The 11,004-nt window shown below is 41.0% G+C and overlaps 1 protein-coding gene across 8 annotated transcripts in view; it reads right to left on the reverse strand.

The window, feature by feature from the left end:
• Positions 1 to 11,004, reverse strand: part of LOC109971410 (FERM, RhoGEF and pleckstrin domain-containing protein 1-like) — a 57,353-nt gene that overhangs the window by 31,575 nt on the left and 14,774 nt on the right. The gene's annotated exons all lie outside the window — the stretch shown is intronic.

Genomic DNA, 11,004 nt, shown 5'->3' on the forward strand with positions numbered 1-11,004 from the left:
ATTATAACTTCATCAGCAGATCTGAGATTTGGAGCTGTGCTATAAACCATCACATAACTCCAGGCTCCACTTGCAGACAAAACACTGAAATAATAAAAGGTAGGTGTTAATGGTCACGCCTGTGCAGTGCATGATGCTAGATATCGTGACTGCAGTTTGGTTTTATTTTTCTAGTTTTAAACCGTCTGGTGCCTCATGTGACTTGCAGCTCAATACTGACCTCTGTTATAAATGTTAAACTTTTCAGTGATGTTATTTACTGTTGTCAAGTGTAAAGTAATATTGTGTTTTGGATCTGTTGTAGCTTAAAAATACCACCTCAAGGTACTGCACGCTAAATTCTTGATTGCATCACAGCTATACATTACATTTTCTTCCAACTAAAATTTGCCTAATCTTCTAATTTTGTTGAACCACTAAGTTTCCAGATAAAAGCTGGACTTCTGCATGTGACGTAAAGAAATTTCACTATTAGAGGCTAATAAAATACATCCAGTTTTACTGAAATGTAGAGCAAGACTATTTTTCTTGTCTATAATAATGACTGAGTCACAATAATTTGTGAAGCTAAATTATCTTACTGCACTTTATGCATTTTAGAAAAACCTTTTGACTGCTTGTGCCTCCTAATGAATACCAGTAAAACGACAAGGAATTGGTTAAAACTGACACAGTTCTTGTTATTGCAGGATACAAACTGGATGGAGGATAAAACTGCAAAATAGAGGGCAAAGACTCTCTACTGAGAGTTGTGAGAAGAGAAATGAAGGGAGGACTCAATAAAGGCCGAGTCTGTCACCATCTGGCTGCCATGTTTCTGTGTGCGTTTCCATCTGGTACTGTGTGGTCACACCTACTACACTCGAAACACATTCTCATGCTACCCAGTCCAATATCACGTCAGACTCTGCAGGTGGACACATCCTGACATCAGATACTGAGGATACAGACTTATCTCACTGAACGCCAACCTGACAGGAAGACTGGGAGCTTGACTGACAGATATCTGGAGTTTGGACGGGATCCAGGTCTGGGTTATGGCACTTAGTTTAAAGGAGGTTAAGAGGAGACAGGAGCAGAGGAACTGGGAGAACAGTTTGGAAGACAATCTGAGAGCTGCACAGCAGGAAAAGAGACAAGGACTGAAATCTAGACAGACAAACGTGCTCCACCATACCTCTTCTACTCGAGTTGCTGCCAAAAATATATAAGCTTCATCCACTCATACTGATTCTTCTCAAAACGCATTCTTGTCCTTAAGCCTAAAATTGGCACAACTGCTCTGTTTTGCTGCACCTATTTGCATAAAACCTTCTGCTATGTGCCCCTTCTTTGCACTGTTCTCTGTTTTAAATCGGTTACAAAAGCCTGCATGGAACCTCCTTATCAAAATGTCCAATTTAAACAATGCAAAGTCCAGTTTTCTGCAGCGCAAAACAATGTTGAGCTTGGGAGGAGACACGCAACCCAAAAAACACACTGCCCATGCTGAGAGAGACAAGAGGAGGACAGACAACGGAGTAGGGGGTTAGAGATTTAGACTTTACAGACTGGGTGAAAGAAAACAATTAGGACAGAGTAAGGAATTTATGATTTCCTCTGTACCTCTGTTTCTTAAACTGACAATCTGACAAGTAACTCTTACAAAATCTAGGAATGTACGCTTAATACCCATTTTCCTGTCATTTCGTTTCCAGTTTTATATTCCAGCTATAATTTTGAACCAGAAAGAGGAGATAAGTGGGGTCTAAAGCTAAGGAAGGGGTGGTCAGGATCAGATTTAAGCCGAGAGAGAGAGAGAGAGAGACAGAGAGAATGAAGAAACAGGTCACAGCGGGTCATCTTCTACAAAAACAACTTAATGAGACTAAGACTAAATTTCAATTATATTTTGGAGGTAAAAGCAATTTCCTTCAATATCAGTGAACCCTTCTCCAATAAGTTCAGTAAGGCTGTGTGCATTCACTGGGGGGATATTGCATATCAGACCCAAGTAATGTAAGACAGTGGAATGAAGAAGGGAATGTCACTGAGGGAATCTTTAAATACATGCTATAATATAACACAGGTTTAATAGACACATGATGTGCCACTGCTGAAGTTGCTCTATCTTACATCTGAGTGTACCTTTGCTCCAGCTTCACCTCAGGTTAATAGGGTGAATCCATCTTTATGACTCGGACACATTTCTGCAGCGGGTTAGTGGACCTTGAAAGTATAAAGCTAAACTAATCTCTGCACAAACTGCACTTGCAGAGATTTCCTCAGATATCCTGTCTCCATACTTGTCCTCTTAGATCTCACTGCTGCTTTTGACACCATTGATCACAGCATCTTACTGCAGAGACTTAAACATGTTATTGGGATTAAAGGAACTGCGCTAAGTTGTTTCAAATCTTATTTATCAGAAAGATTTCAATTTGTTCATGTTAATGACGAATGTTCCACACAAACTGAAGTTAGCCACGGCGTTCCACAGGGCTCTGTGTTAGGTCCAATTCTCTTCACTTTATACATGCTCCCTTTAGGCAATATTATCAGGAAGCACAACATAAATTTCCATTGCTATGCAGATGATACTCAGTTATATTTATCTATGAAGCCAAATGAATCAGGTCAGCTGGTCAAACTTCAAGCATGTCTTAAAGACATAAAGACCTGGATGACTTCTAATTTCTTACTTCTAAACTCTGACAAAACTGAAGTTATTGTGCTTGGGCCTGAAAACCTTAGAAATCTGCTGTCTAATCATATAGTTACTTTAGATGACATAGCTCTTGCCTCCAGTACTACTGTGAGGAACCTTGGAGTCCAGGCTGGACTACTGTAACTCTTTACTATCAGGATGTCCCAATAATTCCCTAAAAAGCCTCCAGTTAATCCAAAACGCTGCAGCGTTCTTGATTATTGTGTCTTGTTGCTTTTCTTCTTTTGTCTCTCCTCTATCCACTCACCTCAACTGGTCGAGGCAGAAGGACGCCCACCAGGAGCCGGGGTCTGTCAGAGGTTTCTTCCATTAAAGGGAGTTTTTCCTCCCCATTGTCACCAAGTGCTTGCTCAAGGGGGATTTGTTGGGTTTTCCCTATGTAATAATATTGATAACAGTAAGGTCTAGACCTTACTTTGTAAAGTGTCCTAAGATGACTTTTGTTGTGATTTGGCGCTATACAAATAAAATTTGATTTGATTTGATATCATACTGTAAATTCCTAAAAGTATGTGGTTAGCGGTTTATATGTTCAGGCTGTAAACGTCTGAAAAACATCTGGAAATGTACCAAAAGCCCTAGCCAAGATGTCTTCACGTTAACTACAGTACACAGTGATTCAAATGTGAGCTAATGCTGCATATTAGAAAAAAGTGGCACTTAAACAGCCTGTTCTCATGATCTGCTTGGATCCTGGCAACAGCTTCACCCGATTGAGGTCAAACATGATATATATGTAGGTTATGTTTATAATGGAGGAGGAGATTAAAATAGGCTTGGTGTCACACTTGGAGTACTAGGGAAGGCATATGGAAAATGAGGACATTAATGCCATAGCAACTCAGGCAAATCTCCACACATTTCTGCAAGTCTGTAATTTAACATTTCAGCTTAAAGGTCTAAAATAATGAGCGTGAATGTGCTGAACTCTTTCAGCTGAACTGAGCTGACTAGGCCCTGTGGAGCTCAGACTGGAGTCCTTTTAGTTCAAATCACAATCACTTCATTCAACAACTTCCATCAATGAGCCTTTCTTGGTAAGCCAAAAACACACTTGTACACACTCACACACAGAGACAGATATTTTGCATGATTTCTGTCTTATTCAGTATTAAGCTATTGCATATGCATCCACTCATTCATTCACTGGCATGTGTACTCGCATGCAGACACATAATAAAGAGCTTCAAAACAAACTGGTGAACATATTCTCCTCCAAAGTGTCTGTAAAACAACCTGCAGAGGCCAAGGTTGTGTCCTTAAAGGCAGGGTCCAGTTTCACACAGCTGTCCTTCTGGGCATTACACCACCACCATTAAACCTCTTCTGTTTTTAGATAATTACAAGGGGTAGCAAGTCAAGCAGCAAGCCTTAACAACCAAATGTCCAATGTGTATGACTTCAAGCCTGACAACCATCATCCAAGAAGACGAGTCAAGCCTTAAGAAGTCATCAAAATAGCTCCAGACATGGGAAAAGGAATGAAGGGCGGTGCTTCTGTTTGCTCTGCATCTCACCAGCATGTCCTTGGAACAATTCTGCTGTTAACATCCAGTGTTCGTGTTTGTGACACATGAGGAAAACAACACGTTTTATTTGCTGGGGTGGCAAGAGTAAAAAAAATAATTATTTTTACAGCAAGAGCAGTGAGAGTCACAAAAAGTGGCCAGTAAAACCCAGAGGCTTGTCTGCAGCTGCGGCACCTACTTCTTCTGTCTGTTTACCTTTTGTAAAGTGACTCAAGGCTTTTTTGCTGCAAACTAGACTCAAATTATAGCAGTGCCGCTCAAACAAGAAGTATGTTTGGGGGCTGTGTCGCAGCTAAGTATAAAAATATCCATTAAATCCATGCAGCGAGTGAGGCTGGTGTAGCCTGTGTCAACAAGACCCACATACAAATGAACAACACTCCAAAGACAGATCCTGAAAATGTATTGGTTTGACTCTAAAACCACAATGCAATTTGCTCAGAAATTAGGGCAGACATGGTCTTGTTTCTAGCTCCTTTGGATTTCCTTTGACTCACTCCACCACTTGTCTGATGTCCAGACAACTGTGGCTCTTTGCCTACAGGAGTAAGCTGTCAGCATTCCTGTCTACTCATCACATGGTCTTTCTGCCAAACCCACCCTCACTGCAACTCGGCAGAGTCATCAGTCAGCAAAACACTCAAAAAACCAGCCATCACACTTCCATTCCAGCTCCCTTGCTCCTTTCAATCCAAGAACTCTCTCATGCTACAAGGTCAGTGCCTGGCTCATCTAAGATGTAGTATATTAAAGGAAGTGCTCTCTTTTCTGCTCTCCAGTACCATTTTGAGGTCTACAGCTAAGAAAACCTACATATATTTCACTTCACTCGTTGGTCTTTATTCTCTCCTGTTGTACAGTTTCCCTGTGACCAAAGCTCCCTCTGGAGACAAACACTTCATGAAGATGCATCAATTATAGTAAGAGCTCTCCATCTTTGTCCCAGGAGAGTGAGCTGGTAAAACAGTTACACCAGTAGAGTGTGTGTGTGTGTGTGTGAGACCATAACTTTAAAGCAGCGATTCATTAGGAAATTCACATTCACATAGTGTGTCCGCTGTAACCTGAATACAGTATGTGTATACTGCCATCTGTATCTGACATGTCTAGTCTCTGAGAACCCACGTCAGTTTTCCATTCACCATATAAAAGTCTACAAAGAATATCTTACCGAGTAACTATGTTTCTCTTCCAATATTTTCCATCATTCTCCCTTTCTCTGGATGTCATCTTGAAATTCACAGCCAAGTAAATTTTTACCATCTCTCTCTCAGCGGCAAAGCTGTTCAGTCTCTTCCCTCAGTGACCTGCTATGAATTCCTGCAGGGATTTTTCAGCGCAGTTCTTTATCAAGCAGATGGAAGAAGTGTGATGTTACCATTTTGACAAATAACCTAAAATATTCCATCACTGGCAGCAATGGCACAAAAAAAAGACAAAAGTGAAGGGAATCCATCATTTATACAGAAATAAGAGCATGTGTCAAGGAGAGAGTAGGGGGACCTGGGAATCACCTGAACCTTAACTAAATGCCTGTGACTGTGAGTGTATATTCTCAGAAGTAATTTGAGCATCTTCTCTTTTAGTGGTCAACCTTGTCATGAAACCCTGAAGGCACATGCTGTGTCTTGTTATTAACTGCATGTCAAGACACAACTTCAGTTACAGCAACGTGCAGCACAGCTAAAGAAATCTCTAACACTCCAGCGACTTCGAAAATGTATTCTCTAAAGTCGTAGTGTGCATTTGTACTAGTGTGCATGCTGGCAGCTTGTCCTCTCCCCACACCAACGACTAGGACAAATAGAAATGAGATTGATTGGGGGTTGTTCCCCAAGGCTCAAAATAATGAGTCTCTGCAATGTTTAATAGCCTAAACATGCAGGCAATTTTCTGAAAGGACCAAACATGGTTGTCCATAAAATCCAGTTTAGTGTCATAGTGCTGATTTTTCAGCTTTTGAATTAATGGTACTGTTTCTTTGTGCTGCCTCAAGCAGTTGTGCTGCTTCTGAAAGACAAACCACAAAGGCCACACAGTCGTTCTTCCTCCCCACTGTGTGCTTTACGCTGGCTAACCCAGTGCTGAACCAGACCAAGCAGCAACCTCTGAGGCTCAGAAACTGAGCCAATGCAGTGACAAGTCGTGCAGTTCCACGAACGGCCACTTGCAGCTGGCTCCAAAAGGGACTCCATCATCACGACTCCCATGTGAAAATGCCCAACGTTTACAGCTGGGTACAAACAATGGTTTTAGTCTCTATAGCTAATTTCTGTTTTCATGACACCTGTATGGGGGTGACTTTTTATAACCTTGCTCTTTTTAAAATTATATTGAAACTAAAGGGTATGCATAATTAAGAGTGTGGAGGCTTTGAGTGACAGGCATGAGGGTCACACCATAGGCAGCTAGCTTCATTCTGCCAGCCTCAGGTCCACTCACACACCACCCCTTAGTCCATTTTGGATTAGACATAGCTGGTGGAGTGAAGCGCTATCAATATGGCGACGGCAAAAAAAAGACTTGAGCTCCAAACCCGCTCTTCAGAAAACCAATGGGTGACATCACAGTAGGTTTGTCCAGCTTTTATAAAACAGTCAGTGAACCATATCTTTGGATTACCTTTAATGTCTTGACCTACTGGCAAGATGTCAAAGCTGGTTCCTCCACAGCACAGAAAGGAAAGGACTCAGGGTCCACGCAAACAGACACAAATAAGCCACATGTGGAACTGGACTCTTGAATATCTGTGGGCAAGATCCTTGCAAGTATTGTGGGAAATCAAACTGGCAACAGCCATGATGGGGGATGACGAAAATGCCTACAGTGTGCAGTATGTATATGTGAGTGTGCATGTTACGGCTCACAGCTCACTTGAGGCAGACAATTATTTTGAGCAGCAGAGGGGAATATGTGCACAATATTGCACCATTAAAAAAAAGCTATTAGTGTCTTGTGTAGGATGGTGGTGGGTACATTTGTACTACGCCTCGTGTAATAATGAGGGCTGTAAATCTTGCAATAGGGCTGCTTTGTTTCCTCAACACTTCTGGAGCTCCAACCAAGAATCAAGACGTTAATCTAAAGTGTCTTAAGAGTACCATGAGTACACTTTTAATATGGGTGGCTGCAATGGAAACACAATCTCTACTCATGGTTTGGCTGTGAGCGCAAGTTGCCGATATGCCAAAGATCTATTAGGTCTAATATATCTGATATTCTGGACACGCCAAGTCAAATCTGCAGAGATCATAGAAAAAACACTCAAGAACATGCCTTAAAATCCTCACATTTCTAAGTCTTCATCAGTATCAAAGTAATGCAGGTATAGCTGTCTGTACATCCGTGTCATACATTGCAAACAAAAACCACTAATTGCTGGTTCGGCATATTTTTAATGGTGCCAGTCTGTCCAAATATACACAAATATGAGGCACGACTATCCTTTTAAAGAGAAGTGGGTCAAAATTAAAAACAGGAATAGCAAAACAAGGAATAATGAACAAAAAAAGCATGTGGAAACAATTTAATAATTTAACACGGCCTGTGGTAAAGGCACATATGTGTGTGGTTATGAGGATACAAAGATGACTTACAAAAAAAGGTATAGCAATTTAAATATTCCACAGCCAAAATTTTCTATGTAATTAAAACTTGACAGCTCAGTAAAATTAAACAGTGTCAATCAACACACACATTACCACAAACAGCAATTTTTAGATGAAAGTGAGTCTCTCTACAATCTCTGCAGGCACTCAACTTCAAATTAAATGTTGGCAAATAGCACTGATAAGCACCAAAAAGACCCCTCAGTCCATTAGAAAGTAAGAAAAAACCCTTGCAATACTGGAAATTCCCAGCTGGGGATGTAACGGAACACGCCCTTCAAAAGTGAATTATGAAGAATGATGAGGTTCAAGCATGACAACAGAGAGAGGGGCATGAAGTTTGAGAGAAAGAAGGCATAATAAAACAAGGGGAAAAGGTAGGCAAACCAACACTACTGTTTTCCCCCCACACATCACATTTGAGGCCACATTCCTCTGCTAGTTTCTCAGAGAAACAAATGGCTGGAGACCCGGAGACACAGCAGGGGAGACGTCACCGAGTTCCACTGAGACTTCTGGAAAACATCCAGAGACGAGGGGGGAGTGAGGAAGGAGATAAAGAAACACTTCACCTATTGAAAGAGATCCCAGTGCAGACTGCTCTCACACACTCACTCAACACCGTCCAAAGCCTTGTGAAGGAGTGAAGTTACAGGGCCAGATCTGTGACCTTAGAAAGGTTTAATAAGGAGCCATGGTTAACACTTAGCAAGAGGGAGAAACCTCATTTAGTATACTAGCCGACTCTGGGTTTACGCTCCAGGCTAAACCTTTATCATGCACACTTGTGATTTTCTTTTCTGATCTAATGCACTGTTCCCTTGCCAAGGACAAAATGGACTCTTCTGATGAAATACTACTTAATTTCAGTGAACATTTCAGGCTTCAAAGAGTTTAATAACTAGTGTACGAGTTTAGTCTTCCAAACTGCAGTTTAACACACAACCCTAAAGCACATCAAGCTACAGAAACACTGAAGCATAAAGAGATTTGACATGAGAAATGGCCACTAGATTTGCTTTCATTAGCCTTTTTTGATTCTCTAATAGGCGATGTGTTCCTAGGAATGATTCAAGCCCTCCATCCCTTAACACATTCTACCTTACTAGTGACTTTATCGCCTGTGCCAAGGGGAAACCCTGCCACTGGCAAGCTATTCTCCCCCATCATCAGGTCAGGGCTCCAGACTGCAAGTGATCACTCGTATTTTGAGACCAAATTTATTTAAGATGCAACTGTCTTTTTTTCAAAAGTCGCACTGGCTGTGACTGTAAAATAAACAGGTTATGCATGAACGACTACTCACTGTTAAAACAGTGGACAGACATAACAATCTCCATGATACTATCATTGCAGTGTTTATCTGCAGGTCTGTCACTCACCCGTCTCAGGGGGCAGAGGCTTCCAATCTAACAAATGTGTCAAGGCACACTGACTCCAAAACACACCAGTCATCCTTGAACCCCTTTTTACACTTTGAATCTATTTTTACCTTTGCTACATTTGGAGTGTAATCACCACAGACAGCTGTTTAAACCAGGGAGATCATCTGTTAGCATCTTTATGTGTTGGAAACTTTTTACTTGAATTCATTGATGTATACTTCATTTGAGATATAAAAGCCTAATCATCATCATCATCATCGTCAGTGTCATGTTGCCTGCTAGGCTACAGAGCACTACAGTGACTGTACATAAAAAGAGTTGCAAACTTGCACCAGAAGTGGTTTTCCCATTTACTGTGTTCTATAAGTCTCCCTCTATGAATTTCATTATAAATACAGGCTATGCACTGGATGGTAAGGTTGGTATGAAAAATAAGATTCTTTTACATATGCTGTAGAACACAGGTGGTGCCACCTCCTGAGAGACTTGGTAGCACCAGTATGAAATGTTAGTGTGGAGCCCCGCATGTGAAGATTTACAGCAGCAGAAACAGCTGGAACAAGGAGCCACAAAATGTAATAACTCTACAAACCCACTTAACTTGCACAAGGGAAGGAACAGTAAAATGCTAAGTTTCTGTACAATGGACTATAAAACCTGTTCTACCCCTTCCATCACCTCACCTTCACTGCCTAGTGCCATTAAATTAAGCTATATTTGCAAAGTGGAAAAGAGGGAGGAATCAAAAAAGTCAAGTCTTATCTGATTAGGAAAAGCAGACATGTTGCCTGAAGCTAACTGCTGAGTCCAATAGCAACATGTTTCACTAGATACAGCCAGGACAGATTCTTTTTTTTCTTTTTTTTAACCAGACAGCCTTAGCCATAATCATTTTTAAATACAACAGGAACTCCAAATTATTTATTACCAGACACCTTCCAGAGTGTCTGGTAATAAAGATAAGACTACCAACATTTGCTTAGCAGCTTAATTTTCCATTGTATTTAAAACAACAGCGCTGAAATGTATTGATTATGTTGCATTTTTGTGAGTGCATTGAATCCTGATGTATGTGAACAGGCTAAAATGCAGTGTTGGGGAGTAATGAACAACTAGTTCATGGCATCGAAACTGAACACTTAATAGTTTTTCCCCATAACCCTCTTCTGTCTGACCATTTTCTAATAACTTTAGAATTTCCATTAATGGATTATTCTCTATGTGGGAAACAATTCCACTACAGTAGATGTCTATCTGACAATGCTGTTACCAAGTTTAAGGAAATAATTCCATCTTTATCTACAGTGGAAGGAGGCCACCGTAACTTTACTCCCACACAAATCAATAATCTTGTTGATGGTACTGCAGCCTCCCTGCGTAAAACACTTGATACCATTGCCCCTCTGAAAAAGAAGGTAGTGAAACAGAGGAGGCCCCATGGTACAGCTCGCAGCTCCGCTCCCTAAAACAGGCATCGCGAAAACTGGAAATGAGGTGGCGCTCCACTAAGTCAAAAGAGTTTTCTTAGCCTGGAAAGATAGTTTAATAACGTATAAAAAGCCCTTCTAGTGCCAGAACCGCATATTACTCATCACTGATAGAGGAAAATAAGAACAACCCCAGGTTTCTTTTCAGCACTGTAGCCAGGCTGACAAAGAGCCACAGTGCTGTTGAGCTTAACATTCCCTTAGATCTCAGCAGCAATGACTTCATGAGCTTCTTTACAAATAAAATCACAACTATTAGAGAAAAAATTGGTCGGACCACTCCCACAG

The sequence above is a fragment of the Monopterus albus genome, unplaced genomic scaffold (assembly GCF_001952655.1).
Source record: "Monopterus albus unplaced genomic scaffold, M_albus_1.0 scaffold224.1, whole genome shotgun sequence".
Classification (NCBI taxonomy): domain Eukaryota; kingdom Metazoa; phylum Chordata; class Actinopteri; order Synbranchiformes; family Synbranchidae; genus Monopterus; species Monopterus albus.